Source organism: Apodemus sylvaticus, chromosome X (assembly GCF_947179515.1).
Source record: "Apodemus sylvaticus chromosome X, mApoSyl1.1, whole genome shotgun sequence".
NCBI lineage: Eukaryota > Metazoa > Chordata > Mammalia > Rodentia > Muridae > Apodemus > Apodemus sylvaticus.
The window spans coordinates 74,088,511-74,102,349 of NC_067495.1; positions in this window are offsets into that span (position 1 = coordinate 74,088,511).

The window sequence follows — 13,839 nt, forward strand, 5'->3', positions numbered from 1 at the left end:
CTGCATACAGGTAACACACGTCAGTGTCAAGGAAAAACACTACCTTAGAGTAAAAGGCTGGAAGACAATTTTACAAGCAAATGGTCTCAGGAAACAAGCTGGAGTAGCCATTCTTATATCAGATAAAATTGACTTTCAACCTAAAGTCATCAAAAGAGACACTGAGGGACACTTTTTCTGGTCAAAGGAAAAACACACCAAGAACTCTCAATCCTGAATATCTATGCTCCAAATGCAAGGGCACCCACATTCATTAAAGAAACTTTACTAAAACTCAAAGCATACATTGCACCTAACACAATAATTGTGGGTGACTTCAACACTCCACTCTCCTCAATGGACCAATCAGGAAAACAGGAATTACATAGTGACACAGTGAGACTTATGAAAGCTTTGGACCAATTAGATTTAACATATATAAGTATATATATACACATAAATATACAAATAAATATATGTATACATATATATATGTATGTATATGTATATGTAGATGTAGATGTAGATTTATGTGTAGATGTAGGGGTAGATGTAGGTATATAGATATATAGATAAATAGATATTTAGATATATAGATATATAGATGATTTATATATAGATATATAGGTATATAGATATATAGAAAGAGAGATATAGATGTATCATGTATACATATATAGATATATAGATATGGAACATTTCATCTTAAAGCAAAACAACAAGCCTTTTTCTCGGTACCTCAAAGCACCTTCTCCAAAATTGATCATATAACTGGTCACAAGACAGACCTCAAGAAATATAAGAAGATTGAACTAATCCCATGTCTCCTATCAGATCACTATGGAGTAAATAAATAGCAACAAAAACAACAGAAATTCCACATACACATGGAAACTGAACAATACCCCTCTCAATGATACCTTGGTCAAGGAAGAAATAAAGAAAGAAATCAAAGACTTTTTAGATTTGAAACAAAACCAAGGCACAACATACCCACAACATATGGGACACAACAATGAAAGCAGTTCTAAGAGGAAAATTCATAGCCCTGAGTGCCTCCAAAAAGAAAATGGAGAGAGTATACACTAGCAGCTTAACAACACAACTGAACTCCCTGGAACGAAAAGAAGCTAATTCACCCAGGAAGAGTAGAAGACAGGAAATCACCAAACTCAGGGCAGAAATCAATCATCAAATAGAAACAAAGAGAACCATACAAAGAATCAACAAAACCAGGAACTGGTTCTTTGAGAAAATCAACAAGATAGATAAACCCTTAGCCAGACTGACCAAAGGGCACAGAGACAGTATTCAAATTAACAAAATTAGAAGTGAAAAGGTAAATATAACAACCAAAACAGAGGAAATTCAAAAAAATCATCAGATCCTACTACAAAAGCTATACTCAACTCAACCGGAGAATCTGGAGGAAAAGGACAATTTCCTAGACAGATACCAAATACCAAACTTAAATCAGGAACAAATAGATCATCTAAACAGTCAAATAACCCCTAAAGAAATAGAAGGGGTCATAGAAAGTCTTCTAACCAACAAAAGCACAGGACCAGATGGTTTCCGTGCAGAATTACATCAGACTTTCAAAGAAAACCTAACACCAATACTCTTCAAACAATTCCACAAAGTAGAAACACATGGAACACTACCTAACTCATTCTATGAAGCCACAACTACGCTGATACTAAAAACACAAACATACAACAAAGAAAGAGAACTTCAGGCCAATTTCCCTTATGAATATCAATGAAAAAATAGTAAATAAAATTTTTGCCAACCGAATCCAAGAGCGCATCAAAACGATCATCGTCCATGACCTAGTAGGCTTCATGCCAGGGATGAAGGGATGGTTCAATATAAGGAAATCCATCAATGCAATTCACTACATAAACAAACTCAAAGGAAAAAAAAAACACATGATCATTTCCTTAGATGCTGAAAAAGTATTTGACAAAATTCAGCATCCTTTCATGCTAAAAGTCTTGGAAATAACAGGAATTCAAGGCCCATACCTAAACATAGTAAAAGCAATATACTGCAAGCCGGTAGCCAGCATCAAACTAAATGGAGACAAACTTGAAGCAATCCCAATAAAATCAGGGACTAGACAAGGCTGTCCTCTCTCTCCATATCTTTTGAATATAATTCTTGAAGTCCTAGCTAGAGCAATTAGACAACATAAGGTAGTCAATGGGATACAAATTGGAAAGGAAGAAGTCAAACTATCGCTATTTGCAGATAATATGATAGTATGCTTAAGTGACCCAAAAAACTCTACGAGAGAACTCCTACAGCTGATAAACAACTTCAGCAATGTAGCTGTTTACAAAATCAACTCAAGCAAATCAGTAGCCTCTCTATACTCAAAGGACAAGCAGACTCAGAAAGAAGTTAGGGAATGACACCCTTCACAATAGCCACAAACAGCATAAAGTGTCTTGGGGTAACTCTAACCAAACAAGTGAAAGAACTATATGACAAGAACTTCCGATCTCTGAAGAAGGAAATCGAAGAAGACCCCAGAAAATGGAAAAATCTTGCATGCATGTGGATTGGTAGAGTTATTATAGTTAAAATGGCCATCTTGTCAAAAGGAATCTATAGATTCAATGCAATCCCCATCAAAATCCCAACTCAGTTCTTCATAGAGATAGAAAGAGCAATTCTCAAATTCATCTGGAATAACAAAAAACCCAGGATAGCTAAAACTATTCTCAACAGTAAAAGAACTTCTGGGGGAATCAGTATCCCAAACCTTAATCATTACTACAGAGCATTAGTGATAAAAAACTGCATGGTATTGGTACAATGTCAGGTAAGTGGTTCAATGGAGTAGGATTGAAGACCCAGAAATGAACCCGTACACCTATGCTCACTTGATCTTCAACAACGCAGCTGAAAACATCCAGTGTAAAAAAGATAGCCTTTTCAACAAATGGTGCTGGTTCAATTAGAGGTCAGCATGTAGAAGAATGCGCATCCATCCATTCTTAACTCCTTGTGCTAAGCTCAACTCCAAGTGGATCAAGGACCTCCACATAAACCTGACACACTGAAACTAATAGAAAAGAAACTGGGAAAGACCCTTGAGGACATGCGCATAGGTGAAAATTTCCTGAACAGAACACCAATAGCTTATGCTCTAAGATCAAGAATTGACAAATGAGACCTCATAAGATTAGAAAGTTTCTGTAAGGCAAAGGACACTGTCAAAAGGACAAAGCATCAGCCAACAGATTGGGAAAGAATCTTCACCAACACTAAATCTGACAGAGGGCTAATATGCAATATATACAGAGAACTCAAAAGGTAGACCCAAGAGAACCAAATAATCCTATTAAAAAGTAGGGTACAGAGCTAAACAAAGAATTTTCAAATGAAGAACTTCGGATGACTGAGAAGCACCTTAATAAATGCTCAACATCATTAGTCATTAAGGAAATGCAAATCAAAACAATCCTGAGATTTCAAATCACACCAGTCAGAATGGATAAGGTTAAATACTCAGGAGACAGCAGGAGTTGGCTGTTGGCAAGGATGTGGAGAAAGAGCAACATTCCTCCACTGCTGGTGGGATTACAAGATGGTACAACCACTTTGGAAATCAGTCTGGCGGTTCCTCAGAAATCTGGTCATAATACTTCTGGAAGACCCTGCTATACTACTCCTGGGCATATACCAATAGGATTCCCTGGCATTCAATAAGGTCACATGTCCCACTATGTTCATAGCAGCCCTATTTGTAATAGCAAGAAGCTGGAAAGAACACAGGTGTCCCTCAATGGAGGAATGGGTACAAAAAATGTGGTATATTTACACAATGGAGTACTATTCAGCCATTAGAAACAATGAATTCATGAAATTTTTAGATAAACGGATAGAGCTGGAGTACATCATACTAAGTGAGACAACCCAGTCCCGAAAGATCAATCATGGTATGCACTCACTGATAAGTGGATATTAGCCTAGAAACTTGGAATACCCAAGACATAATCCACATATTAAAAGATGTCCAAGAGGAATGGAGGAGTAGCCCCTGCTTCTGGAAAGACTCAGTGCAGCAGTGTAGGGGAATACCACAACAGGGAAGTGGGGGAAGGCTTGGATGGGGGAATAGGGGGAGGGAAGAGGGCTTATAGGGCTTTCTGGGACTGGAGAGCCTGAAAAGGGGAAAACATTTGAAATGTAAATAAAAAGTATATTGAATAAAAAAGAAACTCAGGCGATAGCAAGTGTTGGTGAGGATGCAGAGAAAGAGGAACACTCCTCCACTGCTGCTGGGATTGTAAGATGGTACAACAACTCTGGAAATCAGTCTGTCAGTTCCACAGAAAACTGGGCATGACACTTCTGGAGGACCCGGTTATACCACTCCTGGATATATATACAAGAGGATTCCCTAGCATGCTAAGGACACATGCTCCACGATGTTCATAGCAGCCTTATTTATAATAGCCAGAAGCTGGAAAGAACCCAGATGTCCCTCAATGGAGGAATGGATACAGAAAATGTGGTGTATTTACACAGTGGAATACCACTCAGCGATTAAAAGCAATGAATTCATGAAATTTTTAGGCAATGGTTGGAACTGGAAAATAACATCCTAAGTGAGGTAACCCAAACACAAATGAATACACATAGAATGCAATCTCTGATAAGTGGATATTAAGTAGCCCAGAAGCTCTGAATCCTGAAGACACAATTAGCATAACAAATGATTCCCATGAAGAAGGAAGGAGAGGGCCTCTTCCAGCATTGTAGGGGAGTAGTAGGACAGAGAAAAGTAAGAGGGGTCATTGGAGTATGGGTGGAGAGAAGAGGACTTATGGGACATATGGGAAGGGGGGAACTGGGAAAGTGGAAAGCATTTGGAATGTAAACAAAGAACATAGAAAACTAAAAAATGTTGCAACTTCAAAAAAAAGAAAAGAAATTTGTCATGACAGAGACAAGCATGGTTAGCCAAGCAACCACTTGAAGAGGGGCTCATATCAATCCTGAGGCTGTTCTTTCTAATTTCCTGTTTTGTAGTCTCTTTCTGACTAAGGCCAGGGATGTTTTGATCACCCCTGAGTAGTCAACATGGGAATAACATTCCTCACCTAAGGCTATACAGAATCCTCCCTGCTGGAGGAATAGCAAGTCTAGGCATCTTCTGTTTTGTAAGACTGTTTCTACTAGAGAAGATAGGGATCATGCAAGGCTCTGATGGACTTTTCCATGTCCTGTATATCTGCATTTATAGTCATTTGTAGAGTCTTGTAATTTTTATCTTGGAGGAAATAGGCTATGCAATATAAAGTACTTTGGATTTACTCTAACCAAGCAAGTGAAAGATCTGTATGACAGGTACTTCAAGTATTTGAAGGAAGAAATCCAAGAAGACCTCAGAAGATGGAAAAATCTACCATGCCCTTGGATTGACAGGATTAATATAGTAAAAATGTCTATCTTGCCAAAACCAATATACAGATTCAATGTAATCCACATTGAAATTGCAACTCAATCCTTTATATAGGTAGAAAGAGCAATTTGCAAATTCACCTGGAGTAACAAAAAAATCTTCCAGGATAGCTAAATCTATTCACAACAGTAAAAGAACTTCTGGGGGAATCAGTATCTCCTACCTCAAGCAATACTACAGAGCAATAGTGTTAAAAACTTCATGGTATTGGTATAGTGACAGGCAATTAGATCAGTGGAATAGACATGAAGTTCCAGATATGAACCCTCACACCTAAGGTCAATTGATCTTTGACAAAGGATCTTCAAACATCCAATGGTTAAAAAACAAACAAACAAGCAAATAACAAAAACAATAAAAAAGCAAAAAAAAAAAAAAACGGCAGCTGCGGCAGTGGCGGTGGAGGCAGTGCAGCAGTGGCTGTTACAGCCGAAGGGCCATCAGCAGTGGAACCAAGGAGACACAGGGTCCAGTTAGGCTGACCTTCGCTGGCCAGCCAGGCTGCAAGCACCTGCGGATTTAAGGTGCCTTTCACTGCAAAGAAGCCACATCAGAACTCTGCTTCCCGCCAGTCACGAGAGACTCGCCTCCATCTTGGTTTTGGACTCCAGAGAGATCTGACAGGCTGAGGTACACAAACATAACCCGAGGCCAACATCGCGGGGGTCTAAGCCCGACGGGCACTGACCTGCACCCAGGCCCTGGGCTGTTCGGGGGGCCATCGGGGTGCCAACCCAGCCAGGAGGTGTTTTTGCCCGCGCCTGCGCATGCGCTGCCATTTTGCCTGCAGGACTCCCGAGAGCTCTAGCAGGCAAAGTCGTAACTGGCATAGCCTGAGGCTAACAAAGCAGGGGTCTAGGCCCCAACAGGCCGTGGACTGACCCCAAGAACTGGGCAGCTTGGTGGGCCATTTGTGTGTCAATCCGCCCAGGAGGTTGTTAGCCCAGCAGACTCTCCTGGCACTTTCAGGGAGCGCGAGTGCACACGCCCGCCATCCTGGCCACCTGACAGACCCAATTAACAGTCATAGCCCTAGGGGAACTTTGCTCGGACCTTGGCCTCCCAGGCTTTTACCTGGACCCAGGGCCTGAGCAGCCAGGCTAGCCTTGTGTGCACCAACCCGGTTGGGAGCTCAGCTGCCCAGCAGAGTGATCAGCAGACAGAAAAGGTCCCAGCAGCATACATCATGAGCACTCCCTGAAGGTGCAAACGGCTCCATCTGGTTCACAGACAAGATCTGGGGCAAAGCACACTAGTGCTGAAAGGGCACCAAGAGGAAGACAGCACACTGGCAATCAGCTACAGGGGTAACCCAGCAATATAATGTTGCAGTTATAGCCCCAGAGCCCTTCAGGAGGCCCAAACACCAGCCAGGGTCAAGACCAACTAAATCCAGAGAACAAGATGGCAAAGAGCAAATGCAGGAATGCTACTAACAGAAATCTAAGCAATATGGCAGCATCTGAACCAAACTCTCCAAAATCAGCAAGTCCTGGTTATGCCAACACACCAGAGAAACAAGATTTGGAATTAAAATCACTGATCATGATGCTGCTAGAAGAACACAAAAAGAACATAAATGAATCTCTTAAAGAAATACAGGGGAACATGAATAAGCTAGAAACCTGTATAATGGAAACAGAAAAATCACTTAAAGAAATGCAGGAGAATAAGGCTCAAGAGATAGAAGCCAATAAAGAAGAAACACACACACACACACAAACTTAAAGAAATGCAGGAGAACTTGAGTCAAGAGGCAGAAGTCATGAAAGAGGAAACACAAAAATCTCTTAAAGAATTACAGGAAAACACAAACAAACAAATGATGGAACTGAGCAAAACCATCCTGGATCTAAAATCAGAAGTAGAAACAACTAAGAACTCACAAAGGGAGACAACTTTGGAGATAGAAAACTTTGAGAAGAAATCAGGGCCCATAGATGCAAATATAAACAACAGAATACAAGAGATGGAAGAGAGAATTTCAGATGCTGAAGATACCATAGAAACCATTGACTCAACAGTCAAAGAAAATGCAAAATGCAAAAAGCTTGTATCCCAGAACATCCAGGAAATCCAGGATACAATGAGGAGACCAAACCTAAGGATTATAGGTATAGATGAGAGTGAAGATTTAAAACTGAAAGGGCCAGCAAATATCTTTAACAAAATTATGGAAGAAAACTTTCCCAACTTAAAGAGAGAGATAGCTATGAATATACAAGAAGCCTACAGAACTCCAAACAGACTGGATCTGAGCAGAAATACCTCTCGCCACATAATAATTAAAACCCCAAATGCACTAAACAAAGAAAGAATATTAAAGGCAGTAAGAGAAAAAGGCCAAGTAACTTATAAAGGAAGACCTATCAGAATCACACCAGACTTCTCACCAGAGACCATGAAAGCTAGAAGATCCTGGGCAGATCTCATGCAGACTCTAAGAGAACACAAATGTCAGCCAAGACTACTATACCCAGCAAAACTCTCAATCACAATAGATGGAGAAACAAAGACATTCCATGACAAAACCAAATTTACACAATATCTTTCCCCAAACCCAGCTCTACAAAGAATAATAGGAGGAAAACTCCAATACAAGGAAGGAAACTACACCCTGGAAAAAGTAAGATAGTTACCTTCCTTCATCAAACCCAAAAAAAGATAATCACTCAAATATAAAAATAACATCAAAAATGACAGGAAGTAATAATCTCTATTCCTTAATATCTCTTAACATCAATGGACTCAATTCCCCAATAAAAAGACATAGACTAACAGACTGGATAAGGAAACAGGACCCTACATTTTGCTGCATACAGGAAACACACCTAAATGTCAAAGACAAAAACTAACTTAGAGTAAAAGGCTGGAAGACAATTTTACAAGCCAATGGTCTCGGGAAACGAGCCGGAGTAGCCATTCTAATATCAGATAAAATCGACTTTCAAACTAAAGTCATCGAAATAGAGACACTGAGGGACACTTCTTGCTGGACAAAGGAAAAATCCACCAAGAAGAACTTTCAATTCTGAACATCTATGCTCCAAATACAAGGGCACACTCATTCGTAAAAGAAACTTTACTAAAGCTCAAAGCACACATTGCACCTAACACAATAATTGTGGGGGACTTCAACACTCCACTCTCCTCAATGGACCGATCAGGAAAACAGAAACTAAACAGGGACACAGTAAAACTAATTGAAACTTTAGACCAATTGGATTTGACTGATATTTATAGAACATTTCACCCTAAAGCAAAAGAATATACCTTTTTCTCAGGACCTCATGGTACCTTCACCAAAATCGACCATATAATTGGTCACAAGAAAATCCTCAACAAATACAAGAAGATCGAACTAATCCCATGCCTCCTATCAGATCACTAGGGTGTAAGAGTGGTTTTCAATAGCAACAAAAACAACAGAAAGCCCACATATACATGGAGGCTGAACAATACTCTACTCAATGACACCTTGGCCAAAGAAGAAATAAAGAAAGAAATCAGAGACTTTTTAGAATTTAATGAAAATGAAGGCACAACATACCCAAATCTTTGGGACACAATGAAAGCAGTGCTAAGAGGAAAACTCATAGCCCTGAGTGCCTCCAAAAAGAAAATGGAGAGAGCATATACTAGCAGCTTAGTGACAGACCTGAAAGCCCTGGAACAAAAAGAAGCTATTTCACCCAGGAGGAGTAGAAGACAGGAAATCATCAAACTCAGGGCTGAAATCAATCAAGTGGAAACAAAGAGATCCATACAAAGAATCAACGAGTCCAGGAGCTGGTTCTTTGCGAAAATCAACAAGATAGATCAACCCTTATCCAGACTGACCAAAGGGCACAGAGAAAGTATCCAAATCAAAATTAGAAATGAAAAGGGAGATATTACACCAGAAACTGAGGAAATCCAAAAAGTCATGAGATCCTACTACAAGAGCCTATAGTCAACACAACTGGAGAATCTGGAGGAAATGGACCTTTTCCTAGACAGATACCAAATACCAAAATTAAATCAGGACCAAATAGATCACCTAAACAGTCCCATAACCCCTAAAGAAATAGAAGGGGTCATAGAAAGTCTTCCATTCAAAAAAAGCACAGGACCAGATGGTTCTTCAAAGAAGAGTTAACACCAATACTCTTCAAACTATTCCACAAAATAGAAACAGAAGGAACCCTACCCAATTCCTTCTATGAAGCCACAATTACGCTGATACCAAAACGACACAAAGATCCAACAAAGAAAGAGAACTTCAGACCAAACTCCCTTATGAACATCGATGCAAAAATACTCAATAAAATTCTTGCCAACCGAATCCAAGAACACATCAAAACGATCATCCACCATGACCAAGTAGGCTTTATCCCAGGGATGCAGGGTTGGTTCAATATACGGGAATCCATCAATGCTATCCACTACATAAACAAACTCAAAGAAAAAAAACCACATGGTCATTTCATTGGATGCTGAAAAATCATTTGACAAAATTCAGCATCCTTTCATGCTTAAAGTCTTGGAAAGAACAGGAATTCAAGGCCCATACCTAAACATCATTAAAGCAATATACAGCAAACCGGTAGCCAGCATCAAACTAAATGGAGAGAAACTTGAAGCAATCCCTCTAAAATCAGGGACTAGACAGGGCTGCCCCCTTTCTCCTTATCTTTTCAATATTGTACTTGAGGCACTACCTCAGGCAATTCGACAACATAAGGAGGTCAAAGGGATACAAATTGGAAGGGAAGAAGTCAAACTATCATTATTCGCAGATGACATGATAGTCTACCTAAGTGACCCAAAAATCTCCACTAGAGAACTCCTACAGCTGATAAACAACTTCAGCAAAGTGGCAGGTTATAAAATCAACTCAAGCTAATCAGTGGCCTTCCTATACTCAAAGGATAAGCAGGCTGAGAAAGAAGTTAGGGAAATGACCCCCTTCGTAATAGCCACAAACAGTATAAGTGTCTTGGGGTGACTCTTACCAAACATGTGAAAGATCTGTATGACAAGAACTTCAATACTCTGAAGAAGGAAATGGAAGAAGACCTCAAAAAATGGGAAAACCTCCCATGCTCATGGATCAGCAGGATCAATATAGTTAAAATGGCCATTTTGCCAAAAGCAATATACAGATTCAATGCAATACCCATCAAAATCCCAACTCAATTCTTCACAGAGTTAGAAAGAGCAATTATCAAATTCATCTGGAATAACAAAAAACCCAGGATAGCTAAAACTATTATCAGCAACAAAAGAAAGTCTGGGGGAATCAGTATCCCTCACCTCAAGCAATACTACAGAGCAATAGTGTTAAGAACTGCATGGTATTGATACAGTGACAGGCAGGCAGATCAATGGAACAGGATTGAAGATCCAGAAATGAACCCACACACCTATGGCCACTTGATCCTCGACAAAGTGTCTGAAAACATCCAATGGAAAAAAGATAGCCTTTTCAAAAAATGGTGCTGGTTCAACTGGAGGTCAGCATGCAGAAGAATGCGAATTGATCCATCCTTGTCTCCTTGTACTAAGCTCAAATCCAAATGGATCAAGGACCTCCACATAAAGACAGATACTCTGAAGCTAATAGAAAAGAAACTGGGGAAGACCCTTGAGGGCATCGGTACAGGGAGAAAGTTTCTGAAAAGAACACCAATAGCATATGCTCTAAGATCAAGAATTGACAAATGGGACCTCATAAAATTACAAAGTTTCTGTAAGGCAAAGGACACCATCAAAAGGACAGATCGGCAACCAACAAATTGGGAAAAGATCTTCACCAATCCTACATCAGATAGAGGGCTAATATCCAATATATATAAGGAACTCAAGAAGTTAGACTCCAGAAAACCAAACAACCCTATTAAAAAATGGGGTACAGGGTTAAACAAAGAATTCTCACCTGAAGAATTTCGGATGGCGGAGAAACATCAAAAAAAAAAAATGCTCAACTTCATTAGTCATTAGGGAAATGCAAATCAAAACAACCCTGAGATTTCATCTTACACCAGTCAGAATGGCTAAGATTAAAAATTCAGGAGACAGCAGGTGTTGGTGAGGATGTGGAGAAAGAGGAACACTCGTCCACTGCTGGTGGGGTTGCAAATTGGTACAACCACTCTGGAAATCATTCTGGCGGTTCCTCTGAAAACTGGGCACCTCAGTTCCAGAAGATCCTGGGCATATACCCAGAAGACTCCCCACCATGTAATAAGGATACATGTTCTACTACATTCATATCAGCCCTATTTATAATTGCCAGAAGTTGGAAAGAACCCAGGTATCCCTCAACAGAAGAGTGGATGCAAAAAATGTGGTATATATACACAATGGAGTACTATTCAGCCATTAGAAACAATGAATTCATGAAATTCATAGGCAAATGGATGGAGCTGGAGAACATCATACTAAGTGAGGTAACCCAGACTCAAAAGATGAATAATGGTATGCACTCACTAATAAGTGGATATTAACCTAGAAAACTGGAATACCCAAAACATAATCCACACATCAAATGAGGTACAAGAAGAACGGAGGGGTGGCCCCTTGTTCTGGAAAGACTCAGTGAAGCAGTATAGAACAAAATCAGAACAGGGAAGTGGGAAGGGTTGGGTGGGAAAACAGGGGGAGGGAAGGGGACTGATGGGACTTTCGGGGAGTGGGGGTCCAGAAAAGGGGAAATCATCTGAAATGTAAATAAATATATCAATAAATTAAAAAAAAACCCACAAAATAAAAAAGAAAATATACAAAAACAAAAAACAAAAAATAAATAATAACTAGCCTTTTCAACAAATGGTGCTGATCCACCTGGACGTCTTACAAATTTTCTAAAAAGTAAATTTTACCATAAAGTTGTGTAACATTTACATGACCAATAAGTATAAAAGAAATAGACAATTGAAGAAGAAAATGGCAATAGTTGTCAGAGTTGTTTAGAAATCACAGGAACCTACCTTGCTTTTCATAATTATGCCAAACCTAACATGGTTCTAATTTTGGAACCTAGATCATACTGGAAGACTATAAGAAGTGTTGTGAACAGAAACTGAGGTATGATAAGATAATATCAACTCCAAACCCCCAAAGTCATTTATTAAGGATATGATACTACTGATATGAAACTGGTGTTATCATGATTATATACCTCTGTGATAATTTTGATTCAGGTGAAATTGGGAGACTTTCAAGTCACATGACTGGTGCTATTGCCTGAGACCTAACAAATTATTATACTAGGGGTAAAGATTCTTAGATAGGGAGAGAAACAATAAATTCCAACATCATTTTTAAAAATATTTTTGCTTCTTGCTTAATAAAACTATTTATTAAAGTTAATAGTAAGTGAGATAGTGCATTTACCATTATGGTAGGGTTAGTTACCATTATGAGCTCATAGAATGGAAAGCATGTCATCATCTCATCAGCATTCTTAGCATCATCACCAAAGGCCTTGTGATAGAAAGACTCCCTTCTCAGACAGGGAGACAGTAGGGAGAGCAGTGTTTGTCTGAAAGCACTCTTCCTGACTTACTCACGGAAGGAAGGCAGGAAGCTAACGTGGCAAGATGGAACTTAAGAAAGACCTATCTCATGGGATACTCTACCAGACAAGTGACACTGATCAAGAAAAGAACTATGAGCCAGTTGTCATTGGATCTTGGTGTTTACGAAATAGAGAACAACTCAAAAAAAGAAAACTGGAAACACAAAAGAAGCAAATGTTACAAAGGCACCTTGAAGAACACAAGATTCACAAGAGAAGGAGATCAAGGAATGCAAATAAAAAGGGTTTAAATAAACAACAGTGTTCAAAAACAAATGCTGAACCTCTATTACAAGTAGAAAAGGCATCGCAGGTGACACCTGCCCGGAAAGAATCTCAGTACTCTGAAACAGAAGCCCTTCCACATTTAACTTCATCTCCAAAAGACCTTCCTGAAGAATATTCTTTTGAAATACACCAGGAAAGCTATATATGTGGGGAAAATTCTGCTAGATACCATGATACAGCAGTAATGAACTTTTTTTCTGAAATAGACCAATATTTGACTGGACCTGAAGACTTTCTTCTCAACATAGAGCAAAAATCACCTGAATCAGAGAAAATCACTTTTGAGCAACACCTAAAATCATCTATGCCTGAAGACTTCTTCACCTGTCTGGAACTCCTACCTACAGCTGAAACACACGGAGCAGATGAACCTGATTACCTTTTAAGTGAGATTTGTAAAGAAATCACTGTACCCACAGCTTCTTACGATGAAGTAACTGAAGTAACACCTAAGCCTGAAGTAAATTCACTTGAAACATGTCAAGAAATATGTGGAGATGAGAAATTCTTAACTGGAGCTTACCAGGAAATG